General features: G+C 36.4%; 1 long non-coding RNA gene across 4 annotated transcripts in view; it reads right to left on the reverse strand.

The window, feature by feature from the left end:
- LOC139083361 (uncharacterized) overlaps positions 1–21,733 on the reverse strand; it is a 53,707-nt gene that overhangs the window by 16,629 nt on the left and 15,345 nt on the right. For 2 of the 4 annotated variants that reach the window (XR_011540014.1, XR_011540013.1), the window contains exon 6: positions 262–322. This is a non-coding gene — a long non-coding RNA (uncharacterized lncRNA). Of the gene's footprint in view, positions 1–261; positions 323–6,633; positions 6,852–16,128; positions 16,494–21,733 lie in introns of those variants that run through there. The other 2 variants (XR_011540016.1, XR_011540015.1) reach the window with 2 other exon arrangements.

Genomic DNA, 21,733 nt, shown 5'->3' on the forward strand with positions numbered 1-21,733 from the left:
ATGTGCAACAGGGGAAGAGCAGTGTGCCTGGTGCAACTATTCTGTAGTCAGATTTTAATTTCCCTGTTTTCAGACCGAATTCTAGTTCAATATCCCACAGCCCTGAGTTTAGAGGGTCTCTGGGTTCAGCTGAAAAAATAGGTTCTTGCTCAGCTGCAGGCCTTTCTGCACAAATTCTGAATCTTGGATCTCTCTGCAGCTTCACCCCTCTGCATATGTCATCTGCTTTCCATCTAGTAGAAATCTGTTGAAATCTCTCACCTGCAGTAAATCCTCCTCCTGCTCATTCTCTTCACTGTCACTCGACTTCCATTTGCACAATCTGGGATGGAAGAGATCAGATTACTGTATTGAACTGGAATTCACATCTTCTGCCTTTAACTTCTCTCACTATGCCTCTTTGTTTTTCTTTGCTGTTTTAAGCCTTAAACCTTTGCTATCTGCACTTATATTGCCTTTTATGTCTTGCAAAACCTGCATATTTCTAGTGTGGGGGACTGGAATTGACCACCCCAAGATATTTCTCTCTGGCATAAGGATTGCTTTAGGCTGGTTGCTTTTAAAAACTGCAGACAGGAAAGAAACTCTGAAAAGTGGAATTAACTTATCCTTTGTTAAGAGACATTTACATTTGTAAAAGAAATCTCCATCCGTAAAGGTGTCTCCGTCTCTGTACCAGGAAGAAGGGGGGATGACTTTATCTCTAGAAACTCTTAATCAATGTGGAAGGCAAGGATTTAAATCTGCATAATAACCTGACCCTTTTTTACTGTGCTTTTCTGCTGATCTCCCATAACTGACTCCCCTTACCCCCAACATCCTCCTTTTGTCCTTTAGCTGAGTGTGGTATTTAAGGGGAGAGCTTCTGCTATTTTGGCGAGTTGCTCAGTTTGCCTGAGCCTCTCCCATGTATACATGTTATAAAGCTTTGTTTAATTTTCTCCTGTTATTCTGTCTCATGTGAATTTAATTCATTTTCCGGCCAGAAGGACCCAGAGCAGGTAGAGGAAATGTCTTCCTCCCCTACACTAGACAACGTCAAATTCTGTATTTTTTTCCTGGAATTTCATAAGCAAGTCACAATTTCGTATCAACCCATCAGGAAAAACGGCAGCCAAATATTTAGACTGAGACTCATAGATCTCTTTAGAGTAGGGAAAAATCTCTAAATGGTACCACTGAGTCACTCCTGAGGGATAAGTGAGAGGCAGCATTCTGTGTACCCTTTATAGCTATATGCTCTCTATAGCTCTGCTGTGCCTTCTTTCTCTTTCCCCCACTCCTTTTTCATCTTCAGTTGCTTCACCTGATAGCTTTTTTCATGCAATTTTATTTTTAACTATGTTCATGCATTACCTTGATTAAAAAGAAAAGTTCAGATACTTAGAGAAAGAAGAGGAGATGCACATGGGATGACACTTTGGGAAGTGGTGTAGACTGGCATCAAGCAACTATTTCATTCACTTTGAACTGATCACTATCATGAGAGAAGGTAAGGAAGAGAAGCAGCATTTTTTTTTTCCATTTAAAACTTGCTTTTTCTACATGTGAGGGTTTTTTATATGTCAACCTGACTAAACGAAATTACGAGGGTGGAAGAGAGGGTCCCATGCCCATGTTTCCATCCTGTTCATCATCTTCTCTCCCTGACTGCCTGCCGTATGAATTTCGGACATGCATGTCCAGCCCCCACGATCACAGGAGCCAGTTTTGTGAAATCTATCTATCTATCTATCTAACTATCTATCTATCTAATTTCCTTGGGGTTCAAGAATAAAGAATGGATAATGGGCAACTACCTTACTGAGCATCTACTAAATGTCAGGTACTTTACAAAATTCTTACGTGTACTATCTTTTCCATCTCCACAACAGATCCAATATTTTACAGGCAAGCTTGTTGAAGTTCAGGAAGTTTCAATCACTTCCCAGTCTTCAGAGCAAATTAATGGCAGAAATATGATTTGAACTTGACTGACTACAAAGTGTGTGTTTTTCGTTTTTTGATTTTTTTTCTATGTACCTGGAACCTTAAGAATATCACTCTAGGGCCAGTGTCCAAAAGGACACTTAAACCATCTGAATTAGTTTTCCTTTTCCTCAACTCTACTTTATCCATAAGTCTCTTCATTCATCCTATTTTTGTGCAGCATTTTATCACATGCTGTGTTCTCATAATTATTCCAGACTTTGAGAAGAATGCAGAAGAAACACAGAATGTAAAGCCACAATCCTCTTTTTCCAAAATTGATCTTTTTGGAGAGCAGGGCTGTTTAAAATATGATCTATTTCAAAAGATGGAGCTAACCGACAAAGAAATCTAGGTAACCATCCAGGCTACAGGTATTAAAATACAAATTAGGGGCATATAAATATACATAAAAATAAATAAATTTTACGGTATACTTACTCTTCATCAGGCACTGGACTACGAACATTTTCCATGCTTTTCTCACCCAGTCCTCACATAAACTCTAAGAGATATTTTCATTATATATTGATTTTATAGATAAGGAAACTGAGGTTGGAAAGCGTGCATTGGTATCAACTTGGAAGACCTCCAGGAATGGTAATCTTGGGGGACTTAAAGTTGGGTTATATTTAATGAGGGGGAAGAAGGAAACAAAACATTCCAAGGAAGATCCACGGAAGGAACTTGTTTCCAAACCCTGGGCTTATTAGTGAACTGAACACTTTGAATGTTAAATCTTAAAAATGTACCTCTTCTTCTGGAAGAGTCAATGGTCATCTTGGAATTTCTTATGGTGTCTAATAGTTGTAGGATTTTCCAGCTTATAAACTCTAATTTCATCTTACTGTGTTGATCAGTTTGCTGGGGCCTCCATAGCAGAGTACCACAAACTGAGGGGCTTAAACAACAGAAATTTGTTGTCTCACAGCTCTGGAGGCCAGAAGTTCAAAATCAAGGTGCTGGGAGCATTGGTTCCCTCTGAGGGCTGTGAAGCAGAACCTGTTCCACATCTCTCACTTAACTTCTGAAGGTTTGTTGGAAACCTTTGGCATTTCTTGGTTTGTAAAATTATCACCCTAATCTCTGCCTTCACCTTTGTGTGGCTTTCTCCTTGTGTGCATGTCTGTGTCCAAATTTTCCCCTTTTTATAAGGGCAACAGTCATATTGCATTAGCCTATCCTACTTCAATATGACCTCATCTTAATTAATTACATCTGCAATGATCCTATTTCCAAATAAGGTCACAGTCAGAGGTAACGTGGGTTAAGACTTCAGCATATCAATTATTTTTTGGGGGAGAGGTCACAATTTAATCCATAGCATTGTGCTTCAGAAATGAGTTGTTTTATTTTATTTTTTAAGTGAAAGCACAGTTCCTAAGCAATAGACATCCTCAATTAGGTCCTTAGCATTCTTGCTAATTAACCACAATGTAAATAACCCATATTGCTTAGAACTGCGTTATTCTTGTCACTATTTTTATTAAATCGTTAACAATGAGTCTAATTTAATATGTTTCTCTTCCTTCTGACAATCAGTTTTGCCTCCAGGAATTTGTGCTCTATCATTCTAGAAAATCACAGCATCACCAAATGTTAGAACTGGGAAAAGGCCTCATGGATCAACTCTTCACAAAATACTAGTGGCCTTCAGGAAAATACATTTTTAAGTAGAAAGGTCAGATGACTTTCTAGTCTAGGACTCTATGAAGTTGCTAAAATAAATTGGGAAATGAGGATGAGAACTGGCCATCCACTGTTTGGGCACCTGGAGACCCACACATCCTTCTGTAAAAACCACCCCCTTTCTCCTGCCCCTGCCCATAGTAATAGGCACTGAATCCGTTCTTTTACTGCCAGATCCAGGACCTCCTGGGCCAAGGGTGGACACTTCCCCAAGTTAGGGACATCAGTTTCTCTCAACTGGGACCTTGGAATGAAGACTCAATGCTATAAGTAGTGTCTAGTAAATGCCTGAATTAGAATATTCTGTAAAGCTGGGCCGGGGACATACTTGCCCCCCATATAAACCAGAGTAGGTTTAAAAACTGATCTGCAGAGATAGAGAAAAGTGACAGAGATAGGCAGAGAGAAGCAGAGACAAGAGAGCATGTAACCCTAAAGAGATGGAGGGAAGAGATTTCATTCCCCCAATGCTCACTGGTACTAGCCCTCATTGGACAAGCTAATCAATACTCTTTGGTTCCGTGATGCCCAAGTTTCCTCACAGGCAAATACCCCTTCTTAACCCATTAGTTTGGGGATGTTTCAGTGATTTCTGACCAGAAAATCCTGTCAAAGACAGACATTTAGTTCAAATTCCTTATTTAACATTCAAAAATATTTATTGAGTGTCTAGGGTGTGCCAAACACTCTGCACTTAGGGAATCAAAGCTAAAGGAGCACTGGCAGCTTCCAGTGTCAACTAAATCAATGATCAGAGAACTGAGGTCAGTTCTGTGAAGATGCAGCAGAGGCTGCTATGAAAGCCTAGAAGAGAAGAGCTTCATTGCACTCAGGAGACTAGGTAGGACTTCTAAGAAAGCCATCTTTTATTAGAGATGTTTTGTGCTTAACTGATTCATCATTTTGGTTTTGTTGTTTTACTTTTGGGAATACATGGGAAATTGCTCAGTGAAAAAGAGAGGAAGGGCATTCTTGGCAAGGGGAAGAGCAGACATCAAAGTTCAGAGGAGTGAAAGATCAGGATGAATGAAGAAATTGCAAATAGTTCTCTTTCTGCAAGGTCATGTGCATGGGGGTGGGGCTGGAGAGGAGGCCAGAGAGGTCCAGAGGGGAAATGCAATGCTGTGGGCTCTGTCCTGAAACTAACGGGGGCTTTCCAGTAGTTTGAGGAATATAATGACATGATCATATCTGCAGTTTAGAAAGCTTATTTTGGCCAAGTGTGCAGGATCATTTCAAGGTCCATACTGGAGGAAATGAGACAAGTTGGGAGGCTAACCCAGTCATCCAGGTGAGACGTGATGCAAAATCTGAACAAAGAAAATGACAAAAGGAATAGAAAAGGCAATGGATAGGAGATGTTTAGGAAAGAGAATCTGTAAGACTTGGTGAGCAATTATATTTGTGGGTTAAATAAGAGGGAGGAATGTAGAATTATGTCCCGCTTGGGTGAAAATGGCAATAATCACCAAGAAAAAGGCAAGTACTCTCTGTCCTTGCCCCTCCCTATCAGAACCCCACTAGTCCAGATATCCACTTGTCCTCCTCTGCATGCTATGGGGTCCTGAAGATGAGGGATGATGACTGATCTTAAGCAAGTTTTGGTTGACTCATTCCCCTTCAAGCAATGGTTGAGGAATGGCCCCTTAATTTAGGCAATCGAGATTTTACTTTGTTTTGCTATAATGACTTTGCAAAGAATTGCATGCATGAAAGTACTAATATGGCTTTTCTTTTTTCTCTCTCTGAAATACATTTCAACGATATTTTTGAGTCTTTAGGAATGAAGCAATGAAATACCGGGTTCAACATGTTGATGTCTATACTACCTGTGTTTAATAGACGTATTGACAAAGTGCTGAAGTCGCTCAGTGTGTATTTGTCATTTTGTTGACCGGTGGTTGGGAGAAGTTAGTATGTATCACATGGCTTCTGCTGCTCTTCCATATCTGGAAAAATCCCTTAATGAATGTACCGATTCTTTCCAGGTATGGCTACCCCTTACAAATACCAGTAGACTGGATACATGTTAAGCCAAGATGAGATTGTGAAGATAATTATGAGAGGGCAGAGGAGAGGTAGAAGGAACAGGGGTTAGCATCTATGAGGAAGAGACAGGTAGATAAATTGAATTTTACTGTCTCTTTGTTTTTCCTATTTTCCACTGCAATAAAAACAAAACAAACAAACAAAACAGAATATTTCCATCAGCCAGAAAGATGCATTTACATTCACGGAAACATACTCTAAATGTCAAGAAATGGCAAATGAGGGCTACTGGTCCCACTACTTTCCTTGCACAGAAAGAGAATCAGCTGTTCCCATCTGGCCTTGGTAAAAGCAGCAAGCTTTCATTTTTAAGCAATATGAAAGATATGATGCATCACGCCCCACTCAAAATGCATTCTTGTTCTTATGGATGCTTGTTCTGACTGTGTTTGCACATTGCCATGGTGAACACCATCGACCTACCCTGCCCAGCGCGGCTGAAAGAGTGGAGAAGCTGCTATTCCTGAAGGTATCCCTGGTACCCAGAATGATGGGAAAAAAGTGAAATTCAAGGTATTGAAGTTGAAACTACAAAGAGATATACAAGAATAGGAAGGCATTAGAAAACTCACTGCAGGGGGTTGAAAGCAAGAAAGAGGGGGACAAAAATCTATTACAACAAAATAATAAAGTCTTTTTAAAGTTTAAGGGGAAAATCGTCTTGTTTTGTGAAAAGATGGCGAGACATGTTCATTGATCTTTTTAAGAGACAACAAAAAATTGGCCGTCAACTGAATAAAAGAAAATGAAGTTCCATTAATACAATCTGTAGAAAGACAACTCGGATAAATTGATCAATGCAGTACAAATCATTTCTAACCTTTCCCCCTATTTGGAGAGGATGTTTTTTCAAGAGAGTAAACAACATACATCATCAACTTCAAGTGCTTTTTAGATGGCTTTTCCAGCAATAATGGAAATGGAGAATTTCTGGAACTAAGCATGTAATGCTTTTTTTATTATTATCGGTCTGAAGACTATCAATACATTTGGAGATTTGGACATGATTTTTTTTTCTTTGGTAACTTTCACGTTGTGTTTTCTCCCTTGATTTCTTCTTTAGACTACTTTTTAGAAGATATTAATTTACAAGCTGTGGTGCCTTCCTTGTTGAGTCCAGGAGCCACCATTAACAGGATCGCCAACTGGAAAAGACAAGCACATTGTGTATAGATGTCTGTACTAAAACTTTTTAAAGAAACTGTTTTTCTTCTCAACATTTTTCTTCTCAATTCGAAGGAAGAGCAAAAGAAAAGGAAATATTTTCATTTGTGTCTCCTCCCTGCCACCCACAAAGCAGTAGCTTTAAAACGTCCTCCAATTTAAAAATAACCTATGCAAAATGTATAGCACAGAGTTTCTAAGATAACTTTCTAATACCTTATAGTAAAATTGTTTGTTTTATCATAATACATATTGATTCGGTATCATTTATTATAAACTAGAAAATTTAGGTAGCTCAATGATTATTTAGAAATCTATTTGGTACAATGAATTCTAAATGATTAAATCCTAAACAAGGAAAAGTGTTTCAGAGAATGTGGACTAATCTTAAAACTATATTTATGAAATATTAATTCATAGTTTTTTTAAAAAGAACGTGTAGTTAGATGTTTTCAGGTAAGCAGGAAGTTAAAATAGTGCTCATGGTATTTCCATAATGAAATAATGATGTTGATGTTATTTCTGGCTGTTTCGCTTCATACAGACTGTGAAACGTGCAAAACACAGCTTTAAGGACTGTGTTTTCTAAGTGGGTTTTGGGTTATTTTTGAAGGGCCCATAAAGATGCATATTAAATATATAGAATTTTCTTCCCAGAGAGGCATTTCCTCAACCTGAAACCCAGAGAATTATCAAAATGAATAAACATCTGAATACAGACACAGGAGGAGGGGCAGAGAAGAAGGAGACACCTCTCGCCAGCTGCCTCCAACTGAAATATTGCTCTTTGGGCCATAATAAAATTACTTCTTAGAGCTCTTCTCTCAGTACCTAGAGGGGAGCAGGACGCTTCACAGACGCTTCAGTGGATTCAGCATTCTCTATCTCTTAAGCAAGAATTGTTCTAGAAATTGAAGGGTCCCCTTCCTGGGAGAAGATTCATCTTTAAGGACTAGGTCAACAGTTACCTGAAAACCAGTCAAAGAACAGGTGCAGATCACCTGTTAGTAATCTTGTAAAGCGCGTTTTAGAAACTTGTTAAATGCTTCCGGCACACTTTTTGTTTTTACTGAGGTAGTGTGAGAAAAAATAGAAGAGACAGAGATGTAAAGATTCACAGAAAACTCCAAGAAAAACATGACTTACAAAACTTCTTGGAATCACAAGAAATATATTCTATGAAACTATGAAGAGTCAACCTCTTCATAGAAAGTCACTTTCTCACCCCAGTAGGTCTTTTGAAGAAGATTGTTGTCCAAGAGAGTTCGAGAAGTGTTTCAGTTCATGGCATTTTTCTTAACACTCTTGCAGGAGACCTTTAGAACTTGCATTCTACATACACCAACATATTGAAGGTCTGGATGAATTACCGTCTTGTCTTTCCTTCTTGGAGTGTTTTATACCCAGGAAAGGACTGAAAATTCTTCCATCCCACTCGACTCGGGAAGGTGGAAACGACAGATCATTTTCATTTTGTCTGTACTATTGAGAGTATTAGGCTAAACACATTTGAGGCTTTTGGTAAGTGAATCTGAATGAAGCAGTATGAGGGGATAAATATTAAATTTTAGGAATTTCCTGATTTATTTTCACTATAGACTATGGAGTAAAGTTCTATCCTGGCTAGCATCTGGATCCTGGTTAGCAAGCCACAATTCATGCTCTGTCTGTCAGAGCCTTTCTCCCCTTCTCTGTCCACTTTAAGGTCTTACATCACTACGGCATCCTAAAGGCATTTCCTTATGGACAAAACTCAATATATTGTAACATATGCTCATCCGGTTACTTACCAGGGAAGCACACACACTCCTACTTGATATTGTTTTTAGATTTTTTTTATAAAGTCTAATAAAACATTTCAATCGCAAAAAGATGTATGAGGATTTCTATAATTTATTCAATTTCCTTTTATTTATTTATTTATTTTTTTGTTTGGAGGGGCTGACTTACCAAATTTATGTATCTGTCACCTCTCAGGTAAATTTGTAGCACTTACCAGAAATACGTGAGTAGAAACATGACTCTGGAAGATTCGGATTCAATGACTGTGTGTTTTATAAAACTGAGGAGGATTTAAATGGAGAGGAATCTAAGCCCAGAGGTTCTGCTGGGAAAACGAGGAATTATTATTTATGGAAAGCGTCCATTGTCCAAGGCACTGCGCCAGGCACTTAACATTTACTATTGTATTTAGTCTTCACACCATTCCTGTGAATTAGGCTTGATCCCTATTTTAAAGATGAGCCAATTCAGTCTCATCGAAGTTAAACAATTTGATCAAGCAGTGAGGAAATGGTAGGGCCCAGGTTTGGACCAGATGTATCTGACTCCAATGGGAGGGCTAAGAACTAGGATGGCATGCCTTCAATTGTGTTCAAAAGAAATTAAAAATATATATATATGTATATAAATACACACACATCAGCTACAAATATGTATGTTTCTGTGTAGATGTATACATATGTAATGCATAAACATGTAGATGCACATATTTAATCTAATAAAAACTCTCTGAGGATATTTTGTAGAATTCACTATTTTAGCTTTTTTAATTTCTACATTTCTTTGGGACAAAACCAGTAGTGAAATGGATTTGATTTCACAGTAAGAAGAACAGTACTCATTTTAGGAAACCTCTTGTTTCTCTACGAGAACCTCTGGGACTTTCTTAATCCACCAGTTGTTACTAGATCAATTCCCAAGAGATATTTTCTACTCTTAATTCTCACCGATCCCAGGTTTTCATGCCATTCATTAAAAATATAGCTTGCCAAATCAAAAAAGGAAAAGCTAATCTCTTAATTCTTCACTCACACAATAGGCTAGACAGGAGAATCACAATTTAATCCATTCACCAAATATTTTTGGGGTATCTATTATGAACCAGGCTCTCCTCTAGATCTGAGTAGTAAACAAATCAGAAAATACCCATGCCTTCAATGAGACTGCATTCTAATGGGGGAGGGAGAAAATAAGTAAGCAAATAACTAAATGCATAAGCACCTGTATAATACTATTGCAGGTAGGGGTAAATCTCCTGAAGAAAAGGAAAGCAACTCAAGGGGACAGCAAGTGAGTGGAGGCACAGGGTATTTCAGGAATAGTGAGGACAGCCATGTCTGAGCAAGGACCTCAGTGAAGTGAGAGAACCATAAGAGGGTCTTTACAGGGACTACTCCAGCAAGTGAGGAGAACACGGGCAAAAACCCAAGGCAAGAATGAGCATGGTGAGTACGAGAAATTAGGAAGTCAGTGTGGCTGAGCATACTGAGCCAGAAAGAAAAGAAAAGGTGAATCTGTAGCAGAAGTAGGGGTCAGGTTGTACTTGATTAGAGCAGGAATCTCACTTTTATTTGAAGTATGAGGAGAAGCCATTGGAAATATGGAAACAGAGGAGTGTTGTGACCTGATTTTCATTTTGAAGAGAGTTCACTCGGCCAGAGTGTATCAATCACTGATGAAGAATTATCCTCTATGATTAGAGAATGAAAGCGCCATTACTCCAGTTCCACATGGTCATTGCATCTGGAATTTTTAAACTCTGAGACCATTCTAAACAAGTACGAGCAGTGTTTTAAAACATTATTCTGTCAAACATCTGGGGAATGGAATATAATTTATTCTCTAAATTCCTAACCCAAATTAGGTCTTATCCCGAAGGATATATAGATTGACCTGGGTATGAAACTTCCAAAATCATATGCAAATTTTTGAGACCTATTAGAATAGCTCTGTACTCTGCCTAAACATGAGTTTCTCATTTAACATAATGTAAAACCAGGGGTGTGTGTGTGTGTGTGTATAATATAAAACATTTCCCCGGGACTTTCATTAGAACTTTAATAGTTCTTTTCTAATGAACATACTCTGTACAAGTCATTGTTTCTTAATTTCACTTTCAGAATTTTCACTGCAACTGTGTAGAAATACAGTTAATTTTTATATATTAATCATACATCTTGCAACCTTGCTGAATTCATTTATTAGTTCTGAGTGTTTATGTGGAGTTCTTAGAATTTCCTAAGTATAAGATTATGTCATCAGCTAGTATAGCTAGTTTCACTTCTTTCTCTCCAGGCTGGATGGCTTTTATTGGTTTTTCTTGCCTGATGACCTGGTTAGAAACTCCGGTACAATATTGATCAATAGTGATATAGATATCTGAAACTGAATATCCTTGTTTTCTTCCTAATCTTAAGGGGAAGGCATTTGGTCTTTTACCATTAAGTATCTTGTCACTAAGGCTGCTCATAGATGTGCTTCATCAGAGGAAGTTTCCTTCTTTTCCTATTTGTTGAGCATGTTTATTATAAAAGGCTGTTGGATCTTGCTGAATGCTTTCTCTGCATCTATTGAGATGGTCATGTAGTTTTGTTCTTTATTCTCTTAATATGGTGTTGTACGTTGACTGGTTTATAATTGTTTTTATATGCTTCTGGATTCAATTTGCTAGTGTTTCAATCTGCTAGTGCTAGAGGATTTTGCATCTATATTCATGAGAATGTTTGTCTATAAATTCTTCTCTTGTGATGTCTTTGGTTTTCATATATGGGTCTTGGTTTGTCTTTCGGTCAGTCTAGCTCAAGTTTTGTCACTTTTGTTGATCTGCTGAAAGAAGTAATATTTGGTTAGATTGACTTTTTAAGTGTTTTTTTCTGTTTTATTTATTTCTTATTTTATTACTGTTTTATTCCTTCTATTTGCTATGTATTTAGTTTCTTCTTTTTCCGTTTTCTTTAGATAGAAGCCTAGGTTATTCATTTGAGATCTTTCTTCTTTTCTGCCTGTAGGCTTTTCTAACTCTAAGTTTCCTTCTTAATACTGTTTTAGCTGTATCCCGTATGTTTTAGTATGTGTTGTTTTCAGTTCAATTCGTATCAAAGTATTTCCTAAATTCCCTTGTGATTTTTTTTCTCCACTCATTGGTTAATTAGCAGTGTGTTCTCTAATTTCCATATATTTGTTGATTTCCCAAATATCTTTCTGTTATCAACTTCTACTTTTATCCTATTATGATCTGAGGACATATTTTTGGTATTAATTTTAATTTAAAAAAATTATTGAGTCTTGCTTTATGGCCCAACATTTGATGTCTCCTGGAGAATGTTCCATGGCACTTGAGAAGAGTGTGTATACTCCTCTTGGTTGGGCAGAATTGTATATGTGTATACTCCTCTTGGTTGGGCAGAATTGTATAGTCTTCTGTAAGGTCTAGTTGGTTTATACTCTTGTTCAAGTCTTGTATTTTCTTGCCGATATTCTGGCATAGCTGCTTTATCCATTATTGAAAATGGAGTGTTGAAGTCTCCAAATATTATTATTTAATTGTCTATATTTTCCTTCAGTTCTGTCAATATTGCTTCAGGTATTTGGGGACCCTATTAATTAGGCACATGCATGTTTATATTTGTTATACCTTTCTTTTGGATTTACTCTTTTATCATTATAAAAAGTCCCTCTTTATCTCTTGTCACATTTTTTTGTTTTAAGCTCTCTCTTTTGATGTTAGCATAGCCAGGCAACGCTTTTCTGTTTATAGTTTGCAGGCTGTTTCAGATTGTTTGCCTCTTCAAATCTAAACTGTGTCTCCGATAGCTCAGTTCTGACAATCTTTGCCTTTTGACTGGAGTGTTTAATCCATTCATATTTAATGCTATTGATATGGTTGTACATATTCTGCCATTTTGCTTTTTGATTTCAATGTCTCATGTCTTTTTCCCTCTATTCCTTCTTTTTGCCTTCTGTTATATTAAATGAATATTTTCTAATATAACATTTTAAATATCTTAATGATTTTTAATTATATTTTTCAGTTACTTCCTTAGTGGTTCCTCTAGGGATTTCAGTATACATCTTAACTCATCGGAATTAACTTCAGACTTATACTTAGTTCTAGTAAAATATCAAAACTTTGTTCCTACAAAGCTCAATTCCCTTCCCCAGTTTTTTTGCTATTGTTGTTAATTCAAGTTATTTATTTATTTGTTACAAACCCACAAATACATTGATATAATCACTGCTTTATAATATCTATGTCTTTCAAAAGTGCTGAGAGAATAAAGGAGAGAAAGCGTATATTTCTCTATTTTGCTATTTTAATCTTACTTACCCTTTCTGGTTCTCTTCATTTGTTCTTGTGTACTTGAGTTACATCTGGTGCCACTTCCTCATTCCAGTGCAGCTTTATTCCTACCCACTTCCTTTGTGCCTTTATTGTCTCAAATGTTATATTTCTATATGGTACAGTCTCAACAAAATAATTGTTTACATATTGTTTTACAAGTTGCTTTTTAAATGAGTTAAGAGAAGAAAGGAGAAGAAATAGGCAGTTATCCTGGTTTTTTTTCATTGCCTACAGAATTATCCTTTTGAATGCTCTTTGTTCTCTGTGGATACAAATTACTGAGTGCTGTCACTTGCATTTAGTTTGAAGAATTTTCTTTAGTATTTCTTATAAAACTGGTTTGCTAGAAACAATTATCTTGGGTTTTGTTTAGCTTAGAAGGTATTTACTTCACCTCCATTTTTTTAGATAGTTTCGTTGGATTATATGACACTTGGCTGACAGTCATTTTCACTTCAGCACTTTGAAAATTTCACCTCACTGCTTCTGACCTCCACTGTTTCTGAGGGAAAGTCACTCGTTTATCTTAGTGGGATCTCCTTGTACATGAATCATTTTTCTCTTACTGCTTTCAAAATTTTATTTTTATCTTTTGCTTTTAACACTTTGACTATAATGCGTCTTGATGTTATAGATCTCCTTGCTTTTATCCTATTTGAAGTTCATTGATCTTTTTGGATGTTTAGATTAATGCCACCATCAAATTTTTGAAGTTTTCAGCCATTATTTCTTTGAATATTTTCCTTGTCCCTTCTCTCTCTCCTTTACTTCTGATATCCCCATTATGCAAATTTTAGTGCATTTATTGTTGTCCCACATTTTTATGAGGCTCTGTTTTTTCCTTTTCCTTTCTTTTTCACTATTCTGCAGATTGCAAAATTTCCGTTAAAACAATATTCAATTTTTCTGATTCTTTTATCTGCCTGCTTATATCTACTATTGAGCCCTGCTACTAAATTTTTTATTTTGGTTACTTTGCTTTTAATGTCAGAATTTCCATTTGATTCTTTTCAATCATTTCTATATCTTTATCAATATACACTATTTGATAAGATATTGTCTTCATACCTTGCTTTAATTATTGAAGCATGATTTCATTTAGTCTTTGAACATATTTGTAATAGTTGTTTTGTAGTGTTTGTCTGCTAAGTCCACCAACTGGGCCTCTTCAAAAACAATTTCCATTGCCTCCTTTTTCCTTCTGTGTGAATCACACATTCCTGTTTCTTTGTAGGTCTCATTTTGTTGTTGTTGAAAACAGATATTTTAAATTGCATTTTCTAGCAACTCTGTATACCGATTCCCCTCACCTGCACATGCCAGGGCTTATTATTGTTTGTTTGTTTGTTTGTTTATTTGTTTAGTGACTTTGCTCAACCAATTTTTCCAAATCTGTTTCTCTTACAACATGGAGCTTCTGATGTCCCTGCTCAGATTTTAACTCTTGTTTTATCTTGTTTTATCCTGGCTGGATAGGCATTGTCCCTGTGTCAGCATAAGCCACTTATTCATCAAAGGTTATCCTTAAACCTTAAACTTAGCCAGATTGATTTTTACCTTTTACCACTGGATGTGTGTGTTGCTTGAAGGCTGCTATCACAAGTCAGGGTGTTTATTTATGTATTTCTTTATTTTTAACCTATGTTCAGCCAGTGGAGCTTGGGGGTACCCTCTCTGATTTCTCCTAAGAGGCCACCGTCTTCCAGATTACCAGGGATGACTGTGATATCATTTTTTTGTCTTGATTCCTAGGAAATATCTTTAGGTCAGAATAGGCTGTTGTAGAGTCAGTGTTTGGTCAAAAGTTGTATTTAAGCCTTTCAAGCCAGTGAGGCCCCGTGTTTATGACTCTGTAGGTGGTTTGGGGAATGCTTTCAAGGAACCTGTCATCTTCTTGGCCACACTGGTTCAGATTAGGGTACCTGCGGTCGACCTTCTCTAATATGGAACTTGGGAAGGGAAAAGGGATTAAGGGAGCAGGTAGAGGCTGAAAAACTACAGACTCTCCCTGTTCTTACTTAGTTCTAGCAGCTTTCCTTGAATAAATACTTCTCTATTTGCAGTATGCCTTTAGGACACTTTCCATAAACTAAAGATAATTGTTTTCTTATTGTTTTCCCTGGATAAATTGCTGTTTTACTGAAGAGAGGGTACAAGAAGACTCCACTCCAACATTCTGCAAGTACTAATCACTAATAGCGTTTTTGGTATAGCATTGGTCTCTGAAACCAGCTTGAGGTGACACCCATGAGCTCCATTTAAAAGCATGTGCACTGAATCCTTGCTTTATGCACTTTTTTCCATTATTAATTTGTTGAACGTGGTGTGAGAAGACTCAGGAAGGACTGTTCTAATTATGGCCATTGATTACTTATAAGAAGAGCCCAAACCAGTACTGCACTGAGTCGGTCACCAATTTCTTGAAGAAGAGGAGCTCATGGGTGTCACCTGAAGCTGCCTTCAGAGACGCATGCTACACCAAAAAGCACAAGAGAAACCGAGCCTTCTACCCAGAGACAGGTGTGTGAATACTCTGGGATGACTTGGTCTGAAATGCTTGACAATAGTGATAATGCTTTTCAGATAGTGGAAAAGCTATCAATCAAATCAGTTATTTGGGGAAGTAAAATTTTTGGATGAGGCAGAAAAGGCCAATCACTTCAGCTTAGTTTATAATCTGAAAGGAGCTAAGTTATTTTTACAGTCATTTTTCCACTTCATGAGGCCTGCCATATCTCTGACTCTTTGAAGTAGTGAAACTCAGAATAGCTATGAGATAGCATTTCTTGCTAAATTACATCCTAGTATATCCTGGCAATAAACACCTATTACCAAAGGCAAACTGTGTGTGTCTCTTTCTTGGAACCTTAAAGAGCCTGTCTACATATCTTGCATTTCCTACGGAAAATTATCCTCACACTTCTATGCGGGTTTATAGAAGATGAAGTTTCCATTCTAACTACAAATGAATTTGCATTGTTCGGATTGTGTCACTAACTTATGGTTCCCTGACTCTCGCTTCTGAGGGTTTTTTGTTTAACTTAATAGAAAATCCAATTATTATGTAAATATAAATGTGGTATAATTGCCACAAACAAGTGAGCATAACAATGAGCTGTGGAGTTTCTGGAGTTAAAGGAACGTGTGATTTATGGGTGTCTCTCAGGTATGATTGATACAGACAGTTCACAGAAACGTTTTAACCATTTCCACTCAGCACAATGTTAACACTTTCACTTTCTGATCATCCGATCTGATGCACGTCAATGAAAAAAGTTGCTTTGGGAAGGAATGTGTCACAAACTTATTTTCATTCTTTTTCAAACTTATTAAAGACAAGAAGCTACAAACATCATTATTTAAAATGCCTCTCTTTGAAATGTTCCCAGCAGATGTTTATGTAGAGAAAATGCTGGATCTCTCTTGGCAAGATACAGAAGTGACATTTCTTGAGGCTTCTAGTTGAAAAATTTCTCTTTGGCATCATGTCTTTAAACATCTGCAAAAGCAAAATCGTCTTTATTATCTTGCTAACTTGGAGAAAAGGAAAGCACACAGCCTCCTAAGCTTTGAAACACTCTTCAACAGAGTGACAAAAAAAGATTCCAACACTATTTTTCCTTCAATAGCATTTCTCTCTGTGACTTCTGAACTCCAAAGTCCTGTCTTCTTTAAACATTAATAATTTTCTTGATTAACAAGAGAAAAGCTAGCAAACATAAACCAAAAATTCTGTTTCCCTCTAAACTGTTGATTTCTACACTTTTCTCTCTATGCACACTATCATTTTAAGAGTCTAATACCCATTGGGAAATTTAAAATACAATGAAAGAAAAAATGCTACTAGACTAGTTGAGGGAAACTGTGCCATATTTTCTAATAACCAGAGAGTAATTTTGTTTCAATTTGAATTTTTTCTTCATTCCTCGTAAATTCAAAGATGGTTTCCCTTTTCTTCTTTTGTTAAAAGGATGCCAATAAATAATGTAATTCATTTTCCGAGACCCTAGCTGAGTTAAATTGAGTGCTAACTAAAAATGAACTGGGCACAGTGGCCAAAGCGTAAAATAATTTTTTACTTCTTATAAAATAATCTTGTAAACAAACAATTCCAAGTATCAGGAAGTTCTTTTTTATTTTTCTTTGTTTTTCCCATTCAGGCATAATATTCAAAATTTTGTCAAGGTTCCAACTTACACTGTTCTCTCCCTCTTTTATTTTTGCCTCCGTGATTTCCTCTAGGAAGAGTTTTCTGGACTGATACCCAACTAGCATAACAATTCACAGCTGTTGACCACAGTATGATCAAGTACCTTTTTAGGTATAATCGAGTGAGATCCAAGGTTTGTGAAACTGGTGTCCTCCTACACTCTTAGAGTAAAGGCTACACCAGCTGTAGGGAGCTAGAAGCAGAGTGAAAAGTTTACTACATCTCACAAATTGATAGCCCCCGGTTCAGTATGTAAATTCCTTTAGTATCCTATTTAATTCCATTTTCGGCATCAGGAAGAAAAGACAGAAGATGGATGCTTCATTTGTTTTTTAGAGTGTGTGCTGAAAGAAAATTTCTAAATTTTTGATTCGTTATTTCAATAGGCAATATTAATTAATTTTTTCAGTACTTTTAGAAAAATGTGTGTGCTTTACTTATAAAGCTAATGAAAAAAACATTTAAACAATTAAATTTGGAAAAGAGAGAAAAGGTAAAGAAAAGAAAATTTTCTTCGCTCATCAAGAGATAATTACTATTAATAGGTTAACGTGCCTCCTTCTAGCATTTCAAAGCATGTGTACAATATATGCAAAATTGAGATCATGATGCCTTTTTACTTAAAATTACACCAGGAGAATTTCCTATGTCAGAAAACCTTCCTCAAAAACATTATTTTGTTTGCTACACAAAGCCCATTGTACTTTTGTACATGTAAATGGCTAACAATTCTTTGCTCTTATAAGAATGACACCACAATAAATATCCTATGTATAAAGTTTGTAAGCATGCTGCTTATCTCTGGAAGGTAAATTTATAGAAATGGAATTACTAAATCAAAACACATATATATTCTTGACTTGACAATAGTTTGACAAATTGCTTTCAAGATATTTTTGATAATTTACACTTTCACCTATAGAGAAGGAAACAATTTGTCACAACCAAATTGGGCTGAATATTACTCAATAGCTTTGCGTGCATTGCCCATTTGTTAAGAACAAAACAAAATCATGTTGCATTGTTCTTTTCACTTGTTTTCCCTTTAACTTACTGTTAGGTTGGAAATATCTTTGTTTTTGGAAAAATATTTGCTATTAAAGATTTCTGGCCCTTTCTATGCAAATGTTCTGCTAACGTCTTTTGGATATTTAACTGGAATGTTGAATATCTTGTTCAGTGGTTTTTAGTAATGCTTTAAGTATAAATAATATCAACTCTTTGTCTTTTTTATTTGTTGTAAATATGTTTCCCATTTTGTCATTTTTATCTTTTCCTTAGGGTTATGCAAAGTATAAAAAATTTATATATTAATATCTATCTGTACTTTTCCCTTTACTTTTACACCATAGCAATTTCTTCTCCACTCTGAGATTAAGCAACATAATTGTTCATAATTGTCTTCAGTTTAATAGAAAAATTATTTCATGTATGGCTCTAATACAAATATTTAACTTAATTTTGAAAAAAAATGGCCAATCTTTGATTTATTGAATAATTGGTCACGTTATGTGTCTTTGAAATGCTTTCACTCACTATCATATTGTAACTTGAAACACACACACACACACATCTACTTTGAAATCATAAATGCTTTTCCCTTAATAATTCCACAAGTATATTCCTATTTTAATTATTACCTCCCTATTTTAATTATTGTAGCTTTATGTTTTAATATATTATAAAGAAATTATGCCTCTACTACCATACTTACCATACTTTCTCAAATAAGTCTCATTCTTCTAGATTAATTTGAGAATGATTTTACAACTTTTAGAGCATTTCATTGAAAAAAGTGCTAATTATGTGAACTAATTTGAAAGAATTGCTATCTTTTCCAGCCATTATACTCCTAGGAAAAAAGGGATACAGGAATATGAATATATGCATACATGCATATGTATTTATGTATTATACACAAAATTTCTTCACAGCTTTTCTCTCTGTAAGGCTCTGCAGTTTAATGATAAGTTTACGCATGTTTCTATTTAGGCTGGTTCTAAGAATTTCACCTGTTTGGGACTGCTACGGAATCGTATTCTTTTCTTTTTTAGTATGTTCTAGATTCTTATTGTCAACTTATAGGAAAGTTATTGATTTTTCTATACTTATCAGCTATCCTGTCACTTTACAAAATGCTATTAGTTCTCAGACTTTCGGTTGATTTCCATGGAATTACTAGGTATATTGTCACATTATTTTCAAATAACAAAGTTTTTTTGGCCTCTTTCTACCTAATAAACATCACTTCTGTTTAATGTATTATTACATTGACTAGAAGTTACAAAAATATTGACCAGCTAACAAATTGTAGATATCACAGTCATGTTTCTGACTCTAATGGAATTTTTAACAAATTTTCTCCACTTAGTGTTTAATGATGGCTGGAATTTTATCCTTTTTTTGTGAAGAAAGCAATGCTTTTCTTAGTTTACTGGGTTCTGAATATGAGTGTTGCTTGTTTGCATGTTGATTTTTGTTTTCTATTGTTTCACATTTTTATTATAAACGGGTGATGAAGTCTACGGATTCTGGCTTCTGAGATTCTCATAGCTTCTGTTGCTCTTTGGCTGTGTCTGTGCTTTAAAGACGAAGCCTCCTACACATTCCTGAGGTCCACAAGGTTTGGATGTCAAGGATGATTAATTTCAAATATTGTTATTATTTAATAGCTTTAAGAAAAAATATTGGCACCTGAGCTAACCTAGCCAACCTCTGTTGCCAACCTTTTCTTTATTTCTTCTTCTTCTTCTTCTTCTCCCCACAGCCCTCAAGTACATAGTAGTATATTCTAGTTGGAGGTCCTTCTGGCTCTGCTACGTGGGATGCTGCCTCAGCAGGGCTTGATGAGTGGTGCTATGTCCGCAGCCAGGATCCAAACTGGGGAAATTCAGGGCCGCCGAAGCAGAGCATGCAAACTTAACCACTCGGCCACGGCCGGCCCCTATTGAATGGCTTTAACGTTTGACAAATCTGTGTGAACACCTCGTTCTGTCACTTGTTAGCTTTGTAGCCCTGCTTAATTTATTCAATTTTTCTAAGCCTTGTTTCTGTCATCTGTAAAATGGGGATGATAATGATGTCTACTCACAGGGGGCTGTAAGGATTATCAGAGACAATGCTTCTTAGCCCCGTGCCTGACATATCACAAGTGCACAATAAATAGTGTAATGATGGTTGTGGTAACAGTAGTAGGATTAGTATTTTTCTGGGAATTTTTGTGGCTGTATTTTTATAAGGTACAAGAATCCATAGTTTTCTTTTTGTGTCATCTCCCTCAGGTTTTGATAGCAGGACTGGGCTAGCTTCAGAAAATGGATAAGTAGCATTTTTAATTTTTCCATATTTAGTATGGAATAACTTACATAGTATGGAAATTATATATTCCCTGGAAGCTGGACAGAACTAAGCCAAAGAATTGCACGGTTCGAGGACCTGATCTAGGAAATATTTAAAAATGTTCTTTAAGCTTACTGGGCTTTTCAGGTTATTCTACACCTTCTTAAACTCTTCTTAACTATGTAATTTCATGAAGACTCTTTTACATCCTTTTTCTCAGGTAATTTTGCTTAGCTGTGCTTTAAGCATTGTCTCTTTGATTAGTTTTATATTTTAAAGCCTTTTATTTATTCATCAATGGCTTATATTTTTATGTTCTGCTTTGATGATATTTACCTTTCCTATCACTTTCCTACCACTCCTTGGTTTACTTTCTTTAAAATTTTTGCAATTTTGATATTCTTTTACTTTTTGGAAGAAGAGAAGCACTTGTCCCTGTGCTTTATCCTTGAGTACAGCTTTGGTCATATCCTATAATCGTATTTTGCCAAATCCTCCCAGTTATGTAGCTGGTTTAAGCCCTATCTTCTTGATGACAGTTGTGAAAATGAATCACTTGGGATCACATGGACCAGAGCATCAGAACCACTGATGAGAAGACAGTTTAGTTTTGAGACCCACATGAGCCACAGATCAGACTCTGAGATGGTTTACTCTGTCAGGAGAATGCTTAGTGACTTGCAGATTCAAACGTACAGTTAGAATCTCCACTTTCCTCTCTCTCTTCTTTGTTTCTTCCTACTCAGAATATATTACATGGTGCGATAGGTCTTGCAGCTACAGGACTGAAAGATACATGGTTTCTGACGTGAGGGCGATCACCGTCTGGTAGAGGAAATGTACAAGCGTATGCGTGTGGGCAGTGTTTATCCTCACCCAGTGTATTAGATTGCTGCTGTGACAAATTACCACAAATTTGGTTCTGGAGGTCACAAGTCTAAAATAGGTCTCATTGGCTAAAATCAGGGTGTCGGAGGCTCTAGGGGACAATGTATTTCCTTGCCTCTTCCGTTGCCTAGCTGTGGTCCGCTTCCATCTTCCAATCCAGCAGTGCTGATCAAATCTTTCTCATGATGCCATCCCTCTGGTTCTGACTCTTCTGCCTCCCTCTTCCCAATTTAAAGATCCTTCTGACTACGTTGGGCTTAGGCACAAACCCTAGGATAATCTTACTTTAAGGTCAGCTGATT

This window comes from Equus przewalskii, chromosome 1 (assembly GCF_037783145.1).
Source record: "Equus przewalskii isolate Varuska chromosome 1, EquPr2, whole genome shotgun sequence".
Taxonomy (NCBI): domain Eukaryota; kingdom Metazoa; phylum Chordata; class Mammalia; order Perissodactyla; family Equidae; genus Equus; species Equus przewalskii.